The sequence below is a fragment of the Cryptotermes secundus genome, unplaced genomic scaffold, assembly GCF_002891405.2.
Source record: "Cryptotermes secundus unplaced genomic scaffold, Csec_1.0 scaffold342, whole genome shotgun sequence".
In the NCBI taxonomy this organism is placed as follows: domain Eukaryota; kingdom Metazoa; phylum Arthropoda; class Insecta; order Blattodea; family Kalotermitidae; genus Cryptotermes; species Cryptotermes secundus.
The window spans coordinates 541496-565306 of record NW_019721764.1 but is presented as its reverse complement, the minus strand read 5'-3'; the positions used below and the strand labels follow the sequence as shown (position 1 = coordinate 565306).

General features: G+C 41.0%; 2 long non-coding RNA genes across 2 annotated transcripts; both read left to right on the top strand.

Annotated features, from left to right (window-relative positions):
• The first annotated feature begins 4959 nt into the window (after positions 1-4959).
• LOC111875665 lies at positions 4960-7604 on the top strand. The gene is made up of 2 exons (XR_002844771.2): positions 4960-5066; positions 7272-7604. It is a non-coding gene; the product is annotated as an uncharacterized LOC111875665 (long non-coding RNA).
• Positions 7605-16033: 8429 nt separating this feature from the next.
• Positions 16034-19813, top strand: LOC111875663. Its single transcript, XR_002844769.1, has 2 exons — positions 16034-16138; positions 19385-19813. It is a non-coding gene; the product is annotated as an uncharacterized LOC111875663 (long non-coding RNA).
• The last annotated feature ends 3998 nt before the right edge of the window (positions 19814-23811 follow it).

Here is a 23811-nt window from a genome sequence, read left to right as displayed (position 1 = left end):
CACTGTTGACTGTTAGCATAGCAACGAACATCAGCAGAATTTCATTGGTTCGTGGAAGTGGAATATCAATTTTGATGTTTGTAGTACAAATATCGCAATTTGGGATTATATCGCGAATTAAAATGGCTTTGGTATGTAATTATCAATTTACAATTCCGCTAGCCTCTTCGGAGATGTAATAGCAATAACTATCGAAAACAAAAGGTGTTTCGCAAGGCACTTGGTTATTTCGTGTGGTATCTGAATTTGTTTATTTGTTACGCTGGACCAGCTTCCAATATTTGGATTAAGCTATGAATACGGTAGATGCAGAAATTATTCATATATCAGTAAATCTATTAAAAAGATAAAATTATTCTTGTAACAGGCCGTGAAGGTCCTAGGTTGTGAGAGGTTCAGGTTCCCGCATCTTCTAGACAATCGGTTCACAGAAGGCGGTAAGGTTGTCAGCCTTAGGCGCCGGCCGCCTTTTATCCCACAGGAATATTCCTATACTCATTTATGTTAGAAGCTGAGTCGACCCCAAGGTCATAGTGCGGCTCGAAGGATTAGGTCAATTGAAAAAAGAAATTCCACCTCATCGGGACTCGAATCCACGACCTTCCGCCTTGTAGCAAAATGCCTCAACCAACTACGCTGCCACCTGCCCCATCAGTAAATCTATTAGTCGAATAAATATCTGATAACCTACACACATTTTGTTCAATCGTCTGTTTTTTTCTGAAGAAAAAACCACGAAAGAAAAATGTATCCCCTCTCAAAGCATCAAGCCAAATTATGCTATACAAAAATCTGACTGACAGCTTCCTTGTCTATACTGTAAATATGTAACATTTTAAATATTTTGTGAACAAGGCTGTAGAGTGCGTAGGATATTAACGAGGACACAAACACAATTTTATACAGTTCATCTCAGTATAAGGAGCAAAACGTTGCGACAAGGAGCTTAAATTGAGTCGTGACAGCATTTTAAGGGGTGTTTTCGGGAAGTTTCTCCGATGCTGGAGGATGAGCCGTACACCCGTGATATTTCATACGAGTTAAGGAAAGGGAAGGGAGAGTTCCTCTTCATGAGAGCTCCCTTGACGTCGCTCAGGGTCTTCTGTCTCTCTCGGATGTGAAGATGGACCAAAAAATCCAGACCAAAAAGCAGTAAGATAGGAAACGTTGCACAGAGGAACTCTAAGTGACGGAAATTATTGGGTAGAATAGGCGGTTCCGAGCCGGTCACGGTAGCTGAGCGGTCTAAGGCATGTTACTGTCTTCGCTCGCTTGAAAACCCGGGGTCTTGGGTTCGAATCCCACTCAGGGCATGGATGTTTAGTTTGTGTGTGTGCGTTTTTCTGTGTTTGTGTCCAGGTAGAGGCCTTGCGACGAGCTGATCACCCGCCCAAGGAGTCCTACCGTATGTGTAAGATCTAGAAAAACAGAAGTGAAGGGAGAAGTTCATGGAGGTAGGCCTAGGCCCACTGGGGCTGTAGTGCCAAGGGAAAAAAAAACAGGCGGTTCGGAACAAACGGTAATGGAAATAGCCAACTGTAAGTTTTTTTTGTTACTTCCATGTACAAAGAGACGATAAACAGAAGTGATGATAAATTTTCTGGCATTCCGAAATTTGAGAGACGTTAACAAGAAGCAATCAAGTTCAAGGAAGCGACGTCTGTGAGAGCGCAGGCGCAGCTGAAGATCTTGGGCCCATCTTACATGGTACCTCACCCCTCAATCCACACGACGCCAACTTAAATACACAAGAGCCGCTCACAATTCCGGTATAAGAAATTTAAACTGGAAAAATTCAAAAGCTACAATTATATCGCAATACAAAGCGGTTTGATTAATATTATTGGGTACATTGTTTTATTGCAGGGAGAGACGGCAGGTATGTAGATATTGCTATTACAAATTTGTACAGCTATACTGACCTAATCTTTCCAGCCGCTCTATGGCCCTGGGGTCGACTCAGCCTCTAACAGAAATGAGTACCAGGAATCTTCCTGAAGGGAAAGGAAGACCGGTGTGTAAGGCTGACAACCTCACAGCCATCTGTGAGTCGATTGTCTAGAAAACGTGGGAGCCTTGACGTCTCACAACACTATGGGTCTCAACGGCCTGTCACAGGGAAGCTTTATTTTTATCATCATCATCATCATCATCATCATCATCAGTAATCTGTCAAGACGACAGGTCCACAGTCTCTTCCAAAACAGTTCCTCCACTTGATGCGATCTAGAGTTTCTCCTTCAAATGAAAATATCCTCTTCTGTCCCCAAGGTCATCCAGCATCTTCTTACGTCTTCTTCCTCATCTTCTTGTCACTTCTATCCGCACCTCTATCTTTCCTTCAATAACTTCTTTTAGAAGGCAGGTTCTGCGTAAAACATTTGGTCATTTATTTTTATATGAAATAGAAAAAAAAGTCTCACCATTAACAATATATGCAATAAAATTTGTCTTTTTCCTGAAGGCAAAATGGATAGGGGCTCAACAGACACGACACAGGCATTCTTACTGCGCCACTCTGTCTCAGTTTCTCACAGCAGGCCCGGCTAAACATGGAACGCAGCTGCTTATGTCATGTTAAAGCAATTCTAACATTATGTAAATATACTTCGTCGTGAGATTCGAGGTTCTCGGGAAAGCGATGATAAAGAGTTATTATATTCAGGAAAGTGGCGCCATGTAGTCTGGTAGAAGCCCACTGGCTATTCGGAAGAACGTAATACCTCCATCTTCAGGGTCGAAGACTAAGCCTCTAAGACTCTACTTGCTGTTCACTTGCTTCTATTATTTGGAGATTTTGTAGATCACTGACTTCTGAGATGTGCCGACGTGTAGTTTGGTAGACGGTTACCAACGTTTGGAGCAACGAGCTGCTTCTAAATGAAGACAGCCTCAATTGTTAGATATTGCATTTATCTGTCACAGATCAGGGCATTCTAAAATATTACCGCCATCTTTGAGCCGATTGTCTAGATAATGTGGTACCCTCAACGTCTCACAACCCTATGGGCCTCCACGGCCTGTTATAGGGATAGCTTTACTTTACTTCACTTTCTTGTGTAACGATCTGGGCCTTCCTGATTTGAAAAGAAGGCCTAAAATGATAGAAATAGTGTGAATTCAGGTAATATCGCAGGGTATTTAAAACCATTCTTCCAATCTAACAGAATGACACAGGATCTTTCTTAAAAATGTAATAGTTTTGTGCCCTGGTCAGGAAATCTCTCGCGTTTATGGAACCGGAAGTACATTACTGTTCTTACACGATCCCGTCATAAGCTCACATTTAGGGTCAATATTACCTAGTTTTTATCTTCACAACTTACTTGTTTAAGTCCGTCTTAATATTATTCTCTCATCTACGACTATGTATCCAAAGTGGTATCGTCCTTTCTGAATTTTTGGTTCAATTTTATAAATGCATTTCTAATTTCCCTTTCATATCCTATTATCTGCCGGTCACGGTAGCCGAGCGGTCTAAGGCATGCACTGTCTTCGCTCGCTCGGAAGCCGGGATCATGGGTTCGGATCTGTTTCCTGTGAGGTACGAACTGAATTCTTATATATTATTCTTATACACTGCCGGTCACGGTAGCCGAGCGGTTTAAGGCATGCACTGTCTTCGCTCGCTCGGAAACCGAGATCATGAGTTCGAATCCCACTCAGGGCATGGATGTTTGTGTGCGTTTTTCTGTGTTTGTCTACAGGTAGAGGCCTTGCGACGAGCTGATCACTCGCCCAAGGAGTCCTACCGAATGTGTAAGATCTAGTAAACCGAAGTGAAACGGAGAGTTTCATGGAGGTAGGCCTAGGCCCAAACTGGGGCTGTAGTGCCAAGGGGGAAAAAAAAATATATCTATCCAATCCGTCACATCTTTCTTGATTTAACCACCCGAAAAAATATTACGTAAAATAAAAATTATGAAGCTCCTGGTCGTGTAATTTTCGCTATAATCCTAGTACTTCCATCTTATTAGGTCCAAATATTCCCTCAGTATGGAAAGTATTCATTGCATTGATAAAGAGATTGCCTATTTTATCTCAATATTTGCACTTATATCCATTTCTACTAATGTTCTGCTAATACTGCTGGCCCAGTAAGGATATTTACTCTATAGTTAGAGCAACAAATAAGACATTATTTATCTTAAATATTTCCTTACAACTTATATATAACCATAAAATCTGCAAAGACTGCCACTTAAAGACATAAGCCCAAGCAACATAAAATGAAACTAACTCAACATAAATACTGTCACGTGATAGAGTGTGACTACAGAAGGGTTTGAATTGATAATCGGATTTACTGAGCATTTATAACACGTAAACTACCACAGTCTCACTGAGTTACACACTCCAAAGATCAATGTAACCACAGCATACGTAAAGTGTTCTCAGTTTTCCTTATCCGTTGCTCGGTGGCGGCTTCCAATGGCAGACGTTTCCCTTTCTCTGGGTTCCGGAACTCTCCTCGGCCTCGGCTACCAGCTTCTAACTACAATAGCTCACAGCGACTGAACTGCAGCAATCCTCAAACTTTTTGCTGATTGACTCACACAACTCAACTAACTCTCTCTGTCCTGCTTATAACATCACGTCACGGACCGCATATAAAACAACGTTCCTCATTGTTGTTCAACTGTTGCCGTGGAAACACGCTTGTTTGCGAAGCCGTTAGTTAGTAACAGTTGTATATTTGCTTATCTTGCTGTCGTTGCCCAGCAACGGGTTTATATGCCACAAAATGTCCAGATTTAACTCGCTGTTTATAGACAATCCCAAACATATAAGATTGAAACGTAAATAAAACATTATATTGTCCTGAAAATATATTTAAAAAAACGTGACAGATATTACACTCTTGCTCTGAAAGGGGCCTTGGGCATGGACATAGATGTAGGAGATCAGGTGAACTAACCTGTCCACATCCTCTTTGCAAAGGGCACTAACATCCCTGTCTATGTTTAACTATAAATACTGGGCCCGAACAATACAGTTCAAACAATAACACTTGCGCACTAGAACCTGCAACATCAGTCAACACACACTTCAAAATGAAGTTCTTCGTAAGTATTTGAACAAATTCATGAGACTTCCGGCTTGCATGGCGATGAGTGTTTACTGCTGAGTGCAATATATTATTTTGAGTCATTAATCCAGGAAATAAGTAATAAACTGACCAATATTTATTCATATGAGAATTATAATGAAAATTACCTACGAAAAATTTAAATGGGCGGTTAGAAACTGGGTTTTTGTGTTAAACACCGGATACCTCATACTCGGTTTGTGGGGGACGAAACTGCAATGGATCCGGATTTTTTCTGAGTTTCTCCTATTATTTTCTGCAAATTGTGTATCCATCATTGCTCCAGACTCGTCTATCACCAAACCCTGAGCGATAGGCCTCACCAGGTGTCATATCATCACAGCTCGGTCTTTAAGTTGGGAACTCTTACTCTGACCCGGTACTTGACTGGTTAGAGGCTAAGAACTTTTTATCTTACTGTATCAACATAACAATTCTGTCATGTATTAATTCTAAAAAATATCAATATGTTATAAAATTAAATCAGAAAGCTAACCGTGACTAAGGGTAAAACAAATTTAAACCATATTTCGCTATAATTCTCAACAAAAAAGGTAAAGTTGTCCTTATGCTTAACTAATTAAGCACTACGTCATGAAGGATTATGGGGGAGTGGATGTGTAGAGCCACATTTTCTCGACTTCGGTACCAGTTGGAGGTGAGTAGATAGCTTCAAGCCCTGGCCGACTTACTCCCGGGGAAAGAACTCCAGGTACTCACTGGATAAAAGACTGAGTGGGTCCCAGATTCGGTCTGGACGATGTGGACTCGAACTCCGACGCCTACATCGCTCAGGACCTAGCCAGTCGCTATACCGACTACGCTATTCTATTAAAAACTGTCAAACTCTATAAAACTATCGGAAGATTTCAAATAATTTCTCCTGCATCACACCAACTATGACTGAATTGTTCCACCGATACATAATGCCCATTAACAATTATCGTAACCACACTTATTCATGACCATCAAGGAGTAAATCTGATTCAGATAACGCATGATTCTCCCATCTCTGTCTATCACGTTCTGAAATAGTCTACCCCTTGTCTTATATCGACAGAACAGTACTTGAATTGAAATTTCAGGCGTTACTCTAAATGCTCCAACACTTATTTCGACACCTCACACTTATTATTTTATTAACATACGTTATTCTCACTTATTCTCTAACATCTTCATTATATTTGTAAACTATCATTTTGTATCTGGAGACCACTGTGTGGAAAAAAACATTTCTGCTTACACCACTCTCCATCATTCCTGCGTTAACATCCAACATACGGATCCATCAGATATACTGATACCGTTTTTACTAAACATCATTAATAATATCTGAAAACGCAGACTGATAACAAGACAACTACACAGGCAGTGTGAAGAACCTACAGTCAGAGGGGCATACTTAACGAAACTGATAACAATACATCAACATCCTTGAGAACTACACAATAACACGCATAAGACTCAGTCCAAGGGGAATGCTGCGCAAAAAATACTCGTACAATATATGAGACCTCAAACAAATATCGTTCAAAAGACTGGACGAAGACCACAAGGATAACATGGGATATTAATTAATTTGAATGAAGATAAATTAGTTTTAATCAAGAAATATCGCGTTCACATGAGATGTGATACTTTGACAACAATTTTATCGAGATAAAAGACACCTGATGATGGTTGCATATGGCCGAAACATGTTGTGTGGAAGAAGGTTGATTAATAATAAGTTGTACTGGAGAAGGAAAATATTATATGAAATAAATTACATTAAGGTAACAGAATGCTTAAATACAATATTATAAATATAACTAAACTTCGCGTTTTTATTTCCTTATTCTTTTAAACGCCAACGTCTAGTTATAATAGATGAATGTTCTTTTTTATTGCTAGTGGGGGTGGGACTAAGTCCCTTGTACTGCGGCCACGCCTGGCCTATTGTACCAGCCCCAGATGATAGGTGAGGGTGATTGTGGAGCAATTGGTGGAATGAAAATTGGCAGGGGAAACCCAGCGCCACTTTGTCCACCACAAATCCCACTTGACCACACCCGGGAAGGAACCCGGGCCGTCGTGGTGGGAAGCCAGCGACTAACCGCTTGAGCTATGGCGCGGTCTGACAATACGAGTAGATGAAAATATACTGCTACAAGCCAGCTTTATTGTGCTTCTTCTTTTCCAGGGTATTGCTCTGATTGTCCTCTTCGCCATCGTGGCTTGCTATGCCGCTGAGGCTCCCAAGGAAGCCCTGAAGGGCTCCGAGGCTGTTTACTTGGCATCCCCCTACGCCTACGCCGCCCCCGCTGCTGTTTACCCCTATGGATACTACTACCGCTAAATTAGTTCCCTGCCCGACAGCATTTACTATGACAACCTCACGGGCTACAGACAACAGCTTCAATCTTTGTGGAACTTCGACTGCAAATCTGACTACATGCAAGTCTCTTTGACTTACATTCTTTCTATGATGTTTTGGCACATGTACACTCTCAAGTATACTATTAAAATATGAAAATATAAAAAGGTTTATTCTAATTTCCTTCACGTTTCCATCTACTTGCTACTTTTTCGTCTGTGGACTAGGTTTGGATCCAAATTCAAACTCTTTTTATCTAGTGTAAACTATAAGAGATCTGAGAATTTATATCTCAGTCTTCCAGTTTATGACATCGTGTGGTCTGGTAGGATCCGAAGGGATATACTGCCTCTATTTTATGTCCGAAAGTGAACGTAATATTGTTACGTGTTGGGGTGTGACTCCAGTCCACCCATTTCTGACACCAGTTGTCACGTTGACACTCATACACACGACTCGGAACTAAAAACAATTACAGCTCCAGAGCTGATCTCCACAATTCACAAATCATCATTAACACCCACTAAGTCTGTTGTCTTTACCAGCCAATCCCTGAGAGTTTCTAACAGTGGAAGTTCTTCAGCTTCACGCGCTCAGGTTCTCTCTTCACAGCCTTCCTTGCAGAACTGAAAACTCCACCAACTCTGCCCTTACTTATAACATCTCGACACGGACCACATAGAAAACACAGCTCTTCTACTGTTACGTCTAAGTGTTGCATTATTAACAATCTGCTGCCTAGCAACGGGAACGTGTTTACCGAGCTGTTGCCAATAAACGGTCGCTGTTTACAGAGTCACTGCTTAGCAATGGGTCTGTGCGCCCCCGTAGGTTATTCTGAAAGACTGGTAACCATACAGCACATTTCCTGTGGTTCATTTACTGACGCTGTCAGCATACTGACTACACAGCATCAAATGGTAGGATTATTGATGAATGATAAATTGGGAAGGATCTGGCAGGACGAGGCGTTGGAGTGATTGAGATACTGCTTTGCTGTATAACCGGAAGGACCGATGAAATACAAACTGAACCTCAGCCTTAATAACCGGTATCCTGGCCCAGTTTTGAACCAGGCACCTCCTAGTATAAGTCTAAAGGCTTAGAATTACTCCAACTTGTTCAATTATTTAATTCTGTGTGTCATTTCGACTAATATATTTCCAATGTGTCAAATCTGTTGAATATAAATAGGAAATCTGGAATCGTCATGATGTCTAATTTATAACAAGAACTAGGTTTCACATGGGACTTGGCATTTGCTTGTTTATTTAAGGATGCTGTCAGTAGTTCAGACTACAGACCATACAATGCTGAATAGCAAGATTAGTGAGTAGCGAATCGGAAAGAATGTCGAACTAAGCGTCCGTTGCTAATTTAACGTAAAATTCCTGAATTTCCCTGCATCGGCTACGGAAAACGAAGAAAAAAGTCAGTCAGGATAGTCACTGCCCGGGCCGGTATGGGGCGCGAGTACCAGACGCGTTACCACTTGCTCGGTATACACAGATACAGAAGACTGGAACGTCGGTATTACGAAACGTGAATATGGACTCTCATTCAGACAGTGTCTGACAGACCTTACGTGTCTGTATCCTCCGCTCGTCAGATATTCAAGTCGACAAGTCTCTGGTAGCCATGACGAAGCATAGGATTGCAGAAAGAATTTCCTGTCGTCCCAGTACTAGAAGTTTAGACTACTGATTATGTTACTTCAGCACAAGGTCGGCACAATTTGTTACAAAAAGTACGAGTAAATTCACTTCGCTGAATTTCTGTCTCATTTATTGTTCCCTCTTACACATAGATTTAAACCGTTCAGCAAGAACATACATTTGCCTCAGCTGATGTACTCACAGATTCTAAAGGGTTCTGACGATGGTGGATGATATACAGAATTACTGGGTTTTTAACTTTTTGCATCGTCCGGAATTCTAGGTAATAGAGGACACTACGTTTCGGAATCTGGATCTGTTTCTGTCTTCAGGTGAGAAAGGAAGACACATACTCAGTTGGACCCCTTAGAAAGAGCTGAGTAGGTGTCTTCCTTTCTCACCTGAAGACGGAAACAGATCCAGTTTCCGAAACGTCGTGTCCTCTATTACCTAGAGTGTCCTCTATTACATACAATTCCGGACGATGAAAAAAGTCCAAAAAAAAAACCAGCATATCTGTGATGTACTATGTTATAATAACAGACTAAGTCGAAATCTGATAATGAAGCTGCCTGCTGAAATTCATGTCTTATGTTTCTTAACAAATAATAACAATAATAATATTTTTATGTCCTTATGAAAAGATCAATTTATCATGGATATTTTTGCCTACATCTTTATGTGTGGGACACAGGAACTAAGCAAAATATGTACTGACCTACTAACCGTTTCCTTTCCTGCACCCCCGAAGCGTTTTACATTTTAAATGACGAAAACGTAACGTCAAAAAATGGTGGTACATAGCGTACTGCAAGAGACAACTGCCCTACAGGAAGAATATCTGGAACACCTCAAATGAAATGGAGAGAGAACAGACCCATGACTTGAAAAGATGAGAATAAAAAAAGAAAGGCATAAAATAGCTTCTTTAGAGGAAAAGGAATAAGAAAAACTACATTTTAAAAGATCTCAACCATAAATTCCTATTTTATATTGGTAGGAAGAATTATCTACCCTCAATGGGTAATTAATTTCATTATATCTCCCATCGTAACACTCACAAAGCGTACCCCTTGTATAAGGGGTTTAGAGAACGTATCGTACTGGTACGGACCCGATGTCGTAAAGAATTGTTCAGTTTGATGAAATTCTCAAAGTTCTTAAAATCTGAATTTCAGCAACGAAAGTACATTTCGACTTGATATCATCACATCCCCAAAATACACATTTCAGTTGAAATATAATAAACGCTTTCGGTAACAGAAATGAGAGGACAGACAGACTCCATCTTTGTGCCAAGAGTCACGAAAATGTAGGAACCTTCCTGATGTCACATTAATAAACTTAATTACTGAAATCAGGGACACGTTCCGCGTTGTAGTAGCGCTGCCGACGAACCAAAATAAGCTGCGGTAAGTTGTAGTCTTCTGAGAATAGACTAAGTCCATGTCTCAAATTTCCGGAAAATTAAAATGTTAACAGCACATTATTTCCCAAGTACCGGTTTCGAAGCCTCGTTTCCTTTATTTCTATACGTAATCACCTCCACACCCAAGACTTGTTATATTTGCTTCATCATAATGTTAATTCCAGTAGTTTATATTCATGGTAGAAATCAATAAATATTCCAAAGAAAAACTGGTCTTGCTGGTAACTACAAGGACGCTCTTAAAATATAAATTTAACCTTATTATTTAAAGAGTTTCTCATAAAAATTGGCCAATAACAAATACACTGATTATTCTAGTAGATTTGTCTTTATAACACGCCTTGTTATTCGCAATAATAATTTATTAAACTGATTTATTATTTCATATGGGAAGTTAAGTTTATAGTTCACGATAATCCTGCGCGTCAGGCAGAAGTTAACTCCTTCCGGTTTTATGAAGAATGAAAAAGGACCACAACGAAAGAAATGTTATATTTTCTTTTGCATTTTACTTTTTATTTCTTCCTCGCCTATTTCGCTAAATTTCATTCCCTGAGTATAAAACAGGCTTATGAGATCTCTATGCAGTCTGTGTCTCCATCTTCAACTTTTGAACCAGAAAACGATTTTCAGGAAAGTTGGTATAATTACTGTGCCCTCACAGGTCATCACCACGTCATAGTTTTCAATCTCTTACAACTACTAACAAAAGTATGGACGTGAGAAAGTTTGAGATGTGAAAGAAATTAGCACCATATAATTCTGATCTGGTTCTTAAATGATGTAGTCCTATGATAACAGATCTTCGAAAATGCGCAAATTACGTCACGGTGACATTTCTGTAGGATGTAAAATAATAGCATGGTGGCCAGATCATGTATGAAATATTGTTTGTAAGTCAACGTTACAAACACTGCGACTGTGTGAGTCTAAGATATTAAATCCTACAAAAGAAAGGCAGGGATATCTAGTATGTGGGTAATATGTTCATCACAAAGATAAAATAAAATAAAATAGTCATGACAGATCCTCAGAACTAGGAATCTAGGCAAGACGAAAGTAGGCTTTACAGGTTCTGCTCGGAATGCCTTGTTCTTTATATCTCTCTTTTATAGTTCCCTGTTCCAATGTTTAATTCATTTATCAGCTCTTTTTTTTTTCATCCTATATCCCTCTTCCCTTTCGATGTTTTATCTCTGTATCATTCATTTTGCTTTATTCCTTTCTCTTTTATTTTCCTCTCTACTTTTTCTCATTTTTGTTTGCTTTCCTTCCTGTAACATTCTTAAATTTCTTTATTTCATCTTCCTTACTTCCATTCGTACGGGAAGTTCTACACAAGAATACTATTATCTTCCGAGAATATGGCTCCGTGTAGTCCGGTAGAATTTGACAGACGTTTCGGAGGAACATACTGCCTCCTCAGGGTCAAAGTATAAGTCACGCTTCTTGCTACTTACTTGCTTGACTTGCTCTTCGGCCCTGAATATGAAGGTGCATGCGCCTCCAAAACGTCGTTAAGCTTCTACCGGACTACACCACGCTCTACACTTCATATTCAGCGCTGAGGGAACCTGAAATCCAGCATGCTCAGAGTTTAACCTTGTAGAATATTCATATCTTCTGTCCACGGTCACAGTTCGTCATGAACGCATTTAAAGCAAAATAATAAACCATTATGAAATGACAGTCTTTCGTTACAGGGTTGGGCCCATTAGTCAGCAACATCCCACCGATAACAAGATCTAATTAGAACAATTTCAACTGTAGTTGTCTTATTACGCTATTCAGCAATAGTAATGGAGCTATTTAAATATATTACGTGTTGTAGGGTCGATCCGACACTGGTAATAATTCTTGTGCTTTGTGACAAGGTTAACCACTTGTTATTCATGACAGGAGAATACTTCCGTGCTTCGACAACCGACGCAAGTTCACGGCTGGCGATACATCCCTTCTCTCTCTGTATTTCCTAGAATTACACATCCAATAAGCACACAGCGAAGTGCCTAAGGCATCTGCCTTCATTCCTTTGTACTCCAGCGTCTTCTCCATGTACTCGTATATGTATGATAAACGTTGAAGTTGTCCCTGTGCTTATCTAATTACGCACCGCGCCATGAAGACGTATGGGGGAGCGGATGTATAGATCCACATTTTCTTGACCTCGGCACTAGTTGGAGGTGAGTGGTCAGCTTCACGCCCCTACCGCTTTACCCCCGGTACCCATTGGATTGGAGGTTGGATGGACCCCAGAGCTGCTCTGGATGACATGGAGAAGAGAAAATTCTGATCCTACCAGAACTCGAACTCCGACACCTCGGTCGTCCAGCCCGCAGCCAGTCGTTTTACCGACTGCGCTACCCCGGCTCACCTGCGTTTGTATGGATGGCTTAAAATTTGGGCTCACAAACACAGGGTTCTGGAATATGACATATTAATACGATTCAATCGTATAAACCTTTAAGAGGACGATACCTTGTTAGGTATACCGGCTTTGGGGGGGGGGTATATTTCTACGCAAATTAATTCAAAATCGTATTTTAAAACACGATGACAAAACAGGAAATGAGGTACCATTTACTCTTCGTAATATGCACCTAACTCCAAACAGCAGAACCTTCTCAATAAGCTAGCATGAAAATCCATGCCTTTTGTGGAATCCAAAATTTACTATATGTTCACAACAGGCGAAAGCGGAAATGCTGAAGCGCAGTGGAACAATATAAAAGAATGCCTGTTATATACTATCAGTGATTTGGTTGGTAAACTTGAGACGATAGCAAGAAAACCATGGGTTACACAGGAGATGATGAGTAAAATGGAGGAGCGAAGGAAATGGAAGAATGTCAACAATGAAGAAGCAGGAGGAAATACAGGAGCCTGAGGAATGAATTGAAAAGAGCCACGGACAGGGCCAAAAAGGAATATCTTGAGAAGATATGTAATGAGATTATAGAATTTCAAAGAACAGGACGTTATGATTTGATGTACATGAAGACAAAAGAACTAGGATGGAAAGAGAATCATGGGATTCAAAATGTTGGCATCGAAGACTCCCAGGGGAATAGAATAGTAGATCAGAGAAAAGTGCTGAAAATTTGGGAAAATTATATTACAGAACTATATGATCGACCTAATCGGCCAGAAACCTTAGAAGTTGAACCGGAAGAAGAAGTAGATACAGAAGCGAAAGGACCATATATTTTACAAAGTGAGGTGGAAAAAGCTATCAAGGAAATGAGGAAGGGAAAGGCTACAGGAGATGATGATGTACCTGGAGATGTGCTCAAGTTACTGGGAGAAGGTGGTTTGAAAACACTGACAAAACTAATGAACACCATATATGAAAGTGGAGAGTGGCCCAAGGACTTTACAGAAGTTACAATGATTGCCTTAAAGAAAAAGACAAAAGCTACAAAATGCAGCGACCATCGCACAATAAGTCTTATTGCACATACAGCAAAGATAATAGCAAAGATACTTAAAAGAAGAATTGAAAGGAAAATAGAGGATGTACTTGGAGAAGATCAGTTTGGATTTAGAAGAGGAAAAGGAACCAGGGATGCAATTGGGATGATGAGAATTATAGCGGAACGAACTTTGGAGATAGATGAAGAACTGTGTGTTTGCTTCATAGACTGGCAGAAGGCATTTGACCGGGTAAACTGGACCAAATTAATGCAGATCCTGAAAGAAACAGGTATCGATTGGCATGAAAGAAGATTGATTAGCAAATTGTACATGGATCAGAAAGTTAGAGTACGACTGGACAGGGGGGAGACAGGAAGTGTGCAGATTGGAAGAGGAGTTCGACAAGGATGCTGTTTATCACCAATTCTGTTCAACTTGTACAGCGAATGCCTTACCAAGGAAGCTCTGGATGGGCTCGGTGACTTCAAAGTAGGAGGGCAAATTATTCAAACTGTGAAATATGCAGATGACCTTGTGTTAATGGCTAAGGAAGAAACTGTGCTACAGGGCATGATTGATAGACTAATTGAAATTGGAAGGTGCTATGGCATGGAAATGAATGTGGAGAAAACAAAAGTAATGAAAATTTCGAGACAACCAACCCCAGTCACAATAAAGATAGACCAAAAACAAGTGGAGAATGTGAAATGTTTTAAATATTTGGGTAGCTTGTTAACAGATGATGGAAGGTGTACTTGTGAAATTAAATCCAGGATTGCCATGGCAAAAGCTGCATTTAGCAAGAAGAAGAATCTTTTTACCAGCAAATTGGACTTAAATTTGAGGAAGAAACTAGTGAAATGCTACATTTGGAGCATAGCTCTGTATGGGGCTGAAACATGGACACTTAGGGCAGTAGATCAGAAACATCTGGAAAGTTTCGAAATGTGGTGTTGGAGAAGAATGGAGAAGATCAGTTGGACCGATTATGTGAGAAATGAAGAAGTGTTAATTAGAGTCAGTGAGCAGAGGAATATCCTACATGAAATAAGAAAACGGAAGGCTAATTGGATTGGTCATGTTTTACGCAGAAACTGCCTTCTAAAAGAAGCTATCGAAGGAAAGATAGATGGGCGGATAGAAGTGACAAGAAGACGAGGAAGAAGACGTAAGAAGATGCTGGATGACCTTGGGGACAGAAGAGGATACTGTCATTTGAAGGAGAAAGCTCTAGATCGCATTAAGTGGAGGAATTGTTTTGAAAGAGACTGTGGACCTGTCGTCTTGACAGATTAATGATGATGATGATGATGATGATGATGTTCACAACAGCATTCAGAAGACAAAAAAAAAGCACATAAATATTTCGATACTTAAGTCCAATGTGTGCGACGTGGGGGCACGCGGTAGTGTAGTTGGTTAAGGCACTATGCTACAAGNGTCGCGGGTCCGAGTACAGATTAGGTGGATTTTTTTTTTCCCAATTTACCTAATCCTTCTGGCCGTACTATGGCCCTGGGGTCGACTCAGCCTCTAACAGAAATGAGTACCAGGAATATTCTTGGGGGTAAAGGGCGGCCGGCGCGTAAGGCTGACAATCTCACCGCCATCTTTGAGCCGATTGTCTAGATAATGTGAGACCCTCAACGTCTCACAACCCTATAGGCTTTCACGGCCTGGTACAGGGATAGCTTTACTTTACTTACTGCATGTTACATACCTAAAATTCATTCTAGTTGCCTACCGATATCTTCGTCTTTATCTAAAATCTGTCTATAAACCTATAAAATGCAATTTAAATGCAAACCGCGTGGCCTGCTGGAACTGTCATCTTAAGAGCCAGCGTCAATAAAAAGAGAGAAGGAATGAGAGGTAGAGACAGAGATAATTTCCCCAATCACTTATTGCAATGCAAAAACGAAAGCTTCGCCTGGAAAAACAGTGTTAAAAATGTATTCACAGTGAAGGACAACGTTGTTAAGTAAATCGTGCACGGAAATGTAAGATTACGTATATCGACAGGAACATTTGCAATGAAATGTCTGTGTTCGTAGTAGCCGGGGTGGGGGGAGGTGGTGTTGGCGAATGCCGGTATAAATGTGAGGATGATTCCTCTTGTCAGCTACTGATCATCGGCAGAGTTCTGGAATCCACCGAGCTATCAACCAGCAACTGCCATCACTATGAAGTTCGTTGTAAGTACAAGAATGTTTACTAACTGTACAGGCACAAACACGGGGTAGGCACAGAATTTGCTTTAACTCTGTACAATTTTATCACAGGTACAAATACGGACATGCGTATAACGAGAATTTAGCCTTATGCCAGTAGCGAATAAATAAATAACATCTACAATTTTGTGACGATTGTATATTAATACAATTAATGACATTTTTGGACATTATCCATCCTCCTATTTTTAAATAAACAACAGGACACTGGATAATGTCCATAAAGTCAACAATTGTAAAGAAGAGATAAGCAGAACATGTAGCATGCATATGTAGAGGGAAAGAAATATATTTTAAATTTTCGTTTTAAACCATAAAGAAAGAAACTCCTTGACAATTCTGTCTACATGGAAGCAACCTACCTACCGATAAATAATGTTTGAAGAGAGAACTGGACTTGACTATTTCAGGATAGGGACCAATAGCGAGCTTTTGTTAAAATGGCCATAAACCTATGGTTTCCATATAACAAGACTACTTCTTGACAGAAGCATAAAAATAAGATGTTTGATAAAAAATATTTCTGAGTTTGGTTTAATTCCGACAGATTCCCTAAATAGCGATAACCGATTCGTTTTCGTTATGGCGAATAAGCCTGTTTCATGCGAAGCAGAACCAGAATTTCAAGTATCAGCGAGTTAAGGTGAATTCTCAAAGACAACACTTTGATTTTATTTCACTACACTTATCATCCGTATCATCATCATCGTGTCAAATTGGTTTTTGGGAAGAGAAGAAACGGGCTTGTAAGGGGGGAAATTTCCGAGACAAAAATTATCTTGGAAAGGGTTTTCCTACTATGTTTATTTATGTAATGCTTATTTAGGGACGATTTCAGTATCCCAGGCTACACGGCGTCAGTATGAAGGCTCTGAAGTTCTCACAGCTGTCGCTGCGAAGAGTATCTTGTGGGACATAACGCCGTGTAGTCCGTTGGAAGTCAACCGGCTGCACTGTGTTGTATCCTAGGAGACAGAACTATTTATACAGCGTCGAATTTTAGTGTGGTTGGTGAAAAATGACGTGAAAAATTCTGCAAAATAAGCGGTAGAAATCTAATTCCAGGCACTATCCCTGCTTCTGGCCGCGCCATAGCTCAAGAGGTTAGTCGCTGGCTTCCCACCGCGGCGGCCCGGGTTCGATCCTGGGTCTGGTCAAGTGGGATTTGTGGTGGACAAAGTGGCGCTGGAGCAGGTTTTCTCCGAGTACTTCGGTTTCCCCTGCCAAACTTCACTTTACCAATTACTCCACAATCAACCTCACCTATCATCTGGGGCTGGTACAATAGGACAGAAGTGGCCGCAGTAAAAGGGACTTAGTCCCACCCCACTAGCAATAAAAATATTCCTGCTTTAAATTGTAAGGGCTGAGGAAATCCATGAAAATCTTGCTACTAGACCTTGGTTTCCGGACTGAAATTTCAACACGGGAAATGTCAAGCACAAAGCCGGTGTACTGCCTATTACATGGCGACGTTATGTAGGCTCAGCTAATAACTGAATGATACCTGAATTATTTAACAATGCTCTTCCAGCTACACATGATATTAAGTGTAGAATGATATGACAATTATATGTATAATTAATAACTGAAGTTACGAAAAAAGCAAGCATTGCCCGCTGTCTGATACTACTTCAGCATTTATTAGGAGTGACTGAAGAAACCCCTTCCATAATTCAGGCCTAAACAGAACCGCCGAACGTCTAGATGGAGTGGTTGCTCCTGAACTTCGTATTAGGAAGATTCTGGGCTAAAATTCAGTTGTGTTTCAGCCCCAAGAAAAATGTGATGCAGTATCTCTGATTAAGTCACAACTGCTTTTCCCACATTCTCCCCAAATTAGTTGCTCACTAAATATCGCACACAGTCTCAGTTACTGACACTGCCTTTAAATAAAAAAGGTAAAGCTATCCCCGTAACAGGCCGTGAAGGCCCATAGGGTTGTGAGAGGTCGAGGACCCCACATTTTCTATCGGCTCACAGATAGCGGTGAGGTTGTCAGCCTTATGCGCCGGCCGCCCTTTATCCCCAGGAAGATTCCTGGTACTAATTTCTGTTAGAGGCTGCGTCGACCTCAGAGCCATAGTGCGGCTGGAAGTATTAGATCAATTGAAAAACCCAAGACCTCATCAGAAATCGAACCCGTGACCTTCCAGGTTGTAGCATAGTGCCTCAAGCAACTACGCTACAGGCATATAAATAAATAAATCTAAAGCCGAAATCGAAGCAGAACTGCTATCTATGTGAGAGTTCTGCTCAGTCGAGCTAGCGATTTTTCATTTTGAAAGGAAGGGGCTCGTGAAATCACTACCTTACGCGAACAGCATGCAGATAGAGCCATTAGAATAAGGGCTAGTATGCCGCTACAAGTTCCTTCTCAGAGTATCATGGGTTCGTTTCTGTGATCTTCCCCCGACATACTTAATACTTGATTCAACGGTCATCAAGGAACCTTGGACTCTTCATTCCTACCTGCTGCATTTTGCATCCATCTTATCACATTCGTCAGTCGTAGATCATTCTCTTCATCTTCCAGTCATTTCAATCAGATTTTTCCCACTTTTTCCTTGCCTTCTACCTTACTTTCTTAGTTCCACAGCCATCTGCTTTGACCCATTCCAGTTACATGCTCCAGTCGCCCAAAATTTCTCCTTTAATAAGTCTGTCCCCCAGTGTTTATATACGTATAAAAGAGTAAAAAGTAAATAAAGTTATCCCTGTAACAGGCGGTGAAGGTCCTTGGGGTTGTGAGATGTTGAGGTTCCCACATTTTCTAGACAATCGGCTCATAGATGGCGGCAAGGCTGTCAGCCTTACGCGCCGGCCGCCCTTTACCCCCAAGAATATTCCTGGTACTCACTTCTGTTAGAGGCTGAGTGGACCCCAGGGCCATAGTGCTGCTGAAAGGATTAGGTTAATTGAAAAAATCCAATGATCTCATCGGGACTTGAACCTGGGACCTTCCGGCTTGTAGCATAGTATAATTAATTAAGCAATTCAGTGGTACGCCATGAAGACGTGTGGGGGAGTGGAGGTATAATTCTAGCTTTCTTGACTTCGGCACTAGATGCTAGTGAGCGGGCAGCTTCACGTCCCAACATCTTTACTCCAAGGAAAAAACACCCGGATAGGAGGCTGGGTGGGCCCCAGAGTCGGTCATCATTATTTATATATAAACACAGGTACTGATTTTTGAATGTTTCTTTGCAGGTAGCATTTGCTCTGCTGGCCATTCTCGTTGCCATGGCAACCGGAGCGGCATTCCCTGGCCCCCGCCCCTTTCCCGCGAATGGTGTCCATAAGGAAAGCCTAGCTGGTTCCGAAACTGTGTACTACCCCTACGCCTACTACCCAGCTTACTATCCCATCGCATACCTGGGATGAAGGCACTAAATCACTGTCAAGAAGTAACATTATGAAGACTTTCTGCTAGATTATGGACAACATTCGTCTTTGTTCTCGTCTGGAACAGCCCAGCATCAACTTGATCTTCTGTGGCTGGCATAAGCCAAACAAAATACTGTGTTCAGTACATAATAATGCAAACTTTTTATGCATTTATTGACAAGTTTTATTATTTCAAAATGTACGCAACTTGAAACATTTATTTTGCAATAAAAATAACATAACACTAACTAACTTAGCTACTCAAGAATTTAGAAACACTTTATGGAAACAGAAGGTTTATTACTGTGATTATAAGAGCCCTTCATTGGACCCCGTCCTGATCCAGATAACGCCGTGTAGACCGACGTTTAGGAGGAACACGTCGCCTCCATTTTTAGGTTCAAAGAATAAGTCAAGTCCAAGAATCCCGGGTGAAGGAGGTGGCAAAGCAGGCTTTCAACGGAATACAAGGAGTTACATGCCAGAAGATTTAACTTTTCATAAACACCACCGCAAAAACCTCAAATCCCACATGCCCTACGTATGTGTCTACGCTCGTGTTACAAAACCACATATGATAATACCCGATGTGATCGTGTGTGGGCAGGACATCTTGTGGCCGGCAGATCCGTCACGCCTCTACAGGACAGCAACAAGACAGGGGAGTATAGCAGTCACGGTCACGGATCACGTTCGGATGCAGGTGGAGCTCGGGTTAGGGCCGAGGCCGGAACCACAATCCCGCCTTACTTCATGGGTTTTCAGCTTGTGGGTGGCGAACCTCAGGCAGTCGCTGCTTACTCTATGAGGGGTTGCCGAGTTCTCAAAGTTTATTAAAAGATATCTATATCACAGCATAGTTTTGGCAAGCCACTAAGTCTGTAAGATATAATGTAGGTGCCCAGGGAAATTTTGCTGCAGTGATCGAAATATTTCGCGAAATTTTTCGTGATTATATAGGAATATTTCATAGCGTACTCTAGTTTACAGAGGACTAAAACTATTTAAGTTCCTGCTGCCACCGTACTCATGGAGCTGAGCCCTTCTTGAGAAGCTGTCAATTGTGCAGCTACTCAGAACGTCCCAGGATTTTACGGAACCCGAAACTGACTCATCCAACCAAAAATTTGTAGACGTCAGTAAAATAAGTGTAAAGTTGCCCCTGCACTATGCCATGAAGGCATATGGGGGAGTGGATGCATAAATCCACGTATTCTTGACTTCGACACTAATTGGAGGTGAGTGGTCAGTTTCATGCCCCTGACTCTTTACCCCAGGGGAAAGAGCCCTCGTTACCTATTGGATGGGTTGCCTTGTGGACCCCAGAACCAGTCTGGACCATGTGGAGAGAGGAAAATTTGTGTCCTTACTGGGACTCGAACTCTGATCACTCGGCTGCCCAGCCCGTAGCCAGTCGCTATACCGACGGTGCTATTCCGGCTCCCAGGATAAAACCGTAGGGCCTAACCTAAATTACTGCTTTAAGGGATACAGAAGGGAACGAGATACAGGCATGAAAGGGGTACTCTGAACAAAGAAAGAAAGAAAATGAAGGGTACAGATTCAAATGAATTGCTTCCTCTTTGAATTGCAAGTGGCTTTACTACTACTGTGTTAGAAACTTTTAATGAAATTACAAGGAGAATTTTATAATTCCAAATAATTTTCCTAATGGTTTACATTCGCAGCAACAACGAATGGGGGCACTTTAATTGAAGGTTCACGCGTTTAACTAAACTAATATGATATATAATTATAATAATATATATTGCAATATCGTATCTTATTAATTTTGCAAAATTTGTATTCGCGGGGATAATAAATTTCATATGCAAGAGTCCATGCAATTTTATGTACAATTTGTACCAGCTTCTCTTTATCCGGCGTAAAACGGCCAGGAGTGAAGCTGACTACTCAACTTCATCTAGTGCCGAGGTTATGAATGCATGGAGGTGTATCTCCACTACCCTATAGGTTCTGACGGACTTAAGCTTAATTAAGCACAGGGATTCGTTTTCATGATGTGGCAGTTAATTAAGCAGAGATAACTTTACTTTTATCACTATTATGACACACCACTTGCTTACTTATTTACAATGAAAATATAAACAGTTGAAAATTAGTCCATTTCTACGCACTTTTATTAATAAAACGGATCTTAACAAAAAAAAATAATGAGGGTCTGGAGTGAACTCATCTGTTTTAGCATATGGTCCAGTTGTGGACTCGAGTGAATCCTTGTGCACAATAAACCGTACTACCTTTTGGCGTATGACGCCGCATAGCCTGGTGAATGTTACTGACTTTGAGGAGGAACATACTGCTTGGCTTATTCTTCGTCCCTGAAAGCGGAAGCAGTATATTCCTTCGAAACGTAGATAAACTTCCACCAGACTACACGGCCCAGAAAACTGTACTTTTCATGGACTTCACAGTAAGAACCTGAAATCTCACTGTATTGGATTTGAGGTTCTGACAAAGGTGACTATGAAGAGTTCTATCTGCTGGGATACAACTCCGTGTATTCCAATAAAAATCAGCCAACATTCGGAGAATGAATCGCTTCTATTTATGGGATAGAAGAGTAAGGCAAGTGAGATACGTTCCTCCAAAACGTCGGTAGACTTCCACCGGACTAAACGGTGTTATACCCTAGTAGACAGAACTCCTCAATTATCACTATTTCCATAACTCTCTCATGTGAAATGTAACATATACTTTGTCATAATCTGATTAAGCCTATCCAACGACTAATCTTTCTGAACCATGAAAAGCTCTTCATCGAATGAGAGTGCTTCTGAGACACCTTAACTTCGTGTTCCCGGATATGGATGAGCTGTTATTCTCCAGTGCCAAATACCAACAACAGGCAACACGTGCCACTAGGTAACATCATAAAACTTGTTGCCGCACACTGCCACCATTTTGTAACCAGAATCCATTATAATCATGCAAATTGCGTTGGAACAAGTTCTCTGTCCATATTATGCACAATAAATCTGTGCCCCATTGGAGCCTCCAGAAATTTTATCACTTCAAGACCTCCTGTGATTCATACTCTGCGATTTTTCCGTCTTTTGCTCAGAATCCAAAAGTGACCTAAGTGGGTAATAACAAATTCCAACGTAGATGGGAAGGAATAAAACAAAACAAACGTCTTGACTTTAGTCCGCAAGCGAACTATACCTACCGAGCGACCGCCGCTTTTCGGCGAAGTTAGTGCCAGCTTTAACAGATAGAGGGTGTCGCGTGGTCAGCGCAACGAATCCCCACAGTCATTAATTTCGGTTTCTAGACCGGAGCCGCTACTTCTCCATTCAAGTTGCTCCACAATTATCTTCACGAGGCTCAGTGGACCACGTTCCAGACCCACTACTTCTCAGAAAATATGGTAGCGCCGGGAACCGAACCCGGTACCTCTGGATCTGTAGCCAGGAACTATGACCACAGAGGGGGTCTGATAGGAGGAAATACTGAATTTATTATCGTAGGATAATAAATTACAGTTAATCGACCTTTATAATTGTCTTATAATAACCGTCAAATACGATTTATAATCTTGATGCTCTAAAATCTTGATTTATACACCCCTGCACGTTTCCTCCGATCTTACAAGTATATTCACATATTGAAACCTGGGATCCAGTATCTCCTGATTATATTTTCAAAAGTTTCTACAAACACTACAGCCTTAATCAGAACCACGTGTTATGAAAACAGCCGATGTGGGCTGTTCACTTTTCAATTTTATCAAATTGTCTCTCTTGTTCTTCTGTCCTGTCTATCCTTCGTAGAGCTTCATCCAGTCTTCCTGCTGCCTATTATCTCTCATCATCATTGCAATTATTTAGCACTCTTCAGTTGTTACTGTATTTCTCGTATTTGTCTTTTCATTCAAGCAGGAACACGGATGCACGAGATGTGACTCCGTGTCTTCTGGAAGATTGGTATTGACGTTTCGGAAGAACCTACTAGGTCCATCTTTAGGGTCGACCATACCATGAAGATAATAAGCTGCCACCTACTTACCTCATTACACACGTCCTAGATACAGTATTTTAAAAAGTCGCGACCACTAGAACCTCAGATCTTACGTAGCAGCGAAATGCTCCGAATGATGGATATGTAGGAAACCCGTATAATCTGTTTCTATGTGATTACATAGATAACTAGGGGTTACGCTGGTGGAACTGCGTATATAATATCACATAAAATGCTATTCATTTATAATAATCAACAATAATGACAAC